We start from the raw sequence: 1,188 nt of genomic DNA, 5'->3' as shown, positions 1-1,188 counted from the left end.
ACCAGCTGTTTTAGGAAATTACTATGCATTTTTATTAAAATAGAAGAAGAAACTAGGTATGTTTTGACCCTTTTTTGTAAAGATTTACATCATTTAAGCTCAAACTTGGCCTGCCTTATTGAAATATTTTCAGTAAATCTAAGATTTCACCAATTTTATATACCACTATACTAAATATATTTGTTGAAATTATCCTGGTGTACTTGCAAGTCAAACATCAAACCTCTGCCTACTTCTTACACTGGATATTGGTATAATTTGAAAAAAGAATTGTTGGAGGAAACTATACATATATACAGTACCCCATTCTAATATAGCTAAATATAGGCTTTATGAGCCCTGATTGATGGCTTTACTAAGGATTGATAAATAATTTACTAACACTTTATCGATCAGTTATAAGACATTGATAAGAATAACCTTTGGGTAGCCAGATTGTGGAAAATCCTCCTATAGCACATGTCTTAGTTTGTCGTTGTAAGTGTTAATAAGTTGTTTATAAATGGATTCTGGTCAAGATGCCCAGCAGACATTTTCCATAAGATAAGAGTTCATTGGGAGGAATTAAAATAATATAAAGCGAGTGTACCAACCTGGCAACCCAAAAGTTATAATGATTATACCCAATCTATACAGTATTAGTAAATGATTTATTAACTATTAATCAAGCCATTCATTATTTAAATGAATTAAAATAATAGCCACTAGCTACTTTCAGCTCCTGTGTATTTGATGATTAATTAGCTATATTTGTCTTTATACTGTAGCTACTAATTAAAGGTAACCTCTATTGCTAACACTTCAAGAAGACATTTAATAAAAGTGAGCGTGGAAATAGTTTGGAGCCGCTGTGTGCTGCCAGCGGTAGACCTCAGACACTCTTATCGCTCTTATTGTACTGCAATGATCTCAGGATTATATTGCTATGATTTACACTGTCGTAGTTTCAAAGTGTCAGATTTATGATCCCCGTATACTTCAGAGAAACTGGACTTTAGTGTGGAATGTGCTGATTGTGTAATAAGTTCAATGTGTGTGTGTGTTTTTGCCTCTGGAGGTACAATGTGTAGCTTTTTATTACTCAATGCGACACGAGCCGTCCCCAACTGTCCGAGCACTGAGTCAGAACATTCTTGTCAGTTCAACTGAACTTATATTTAGAACCACAGTAACACACGCACACACACA

General features: G+C 34.1%; 1 protein-coding gene across 1 annotated transcript in view; it reads right to left on the bottom strand.

Moving 5' to 3' along the window:
* Positions 1-1,188, bottom strand: part of clic5a (chloride intracellular channel 5a) — a 9,415-nt gene that overhangs the window by 7,216 nt on the left and 1,011 nt on the right. The gene's annotated exons all lie outside the window — the stretch shown is intronic.

This window comes from Morone saxatilis, unplaced genomic scaffold (assembly GCF_004916995.1).
Source record: "Morone saxatilis isolate NCDOM2014 unplaced genomic scaffold, NCSU_SB_2.0 Contig6, whole genome shotgun sequence".
In the NCBI taxonomy this organism is placed as follows: Eukaryota; Metazoa; Chordata; class Actinopteri; family Moronidae; genus Morone; species Morone saxatilis.
Note: the sequence above shows the minus strand (reverse complement) of the source record. Positions and strands in the feature narration are given on the sequence as shown.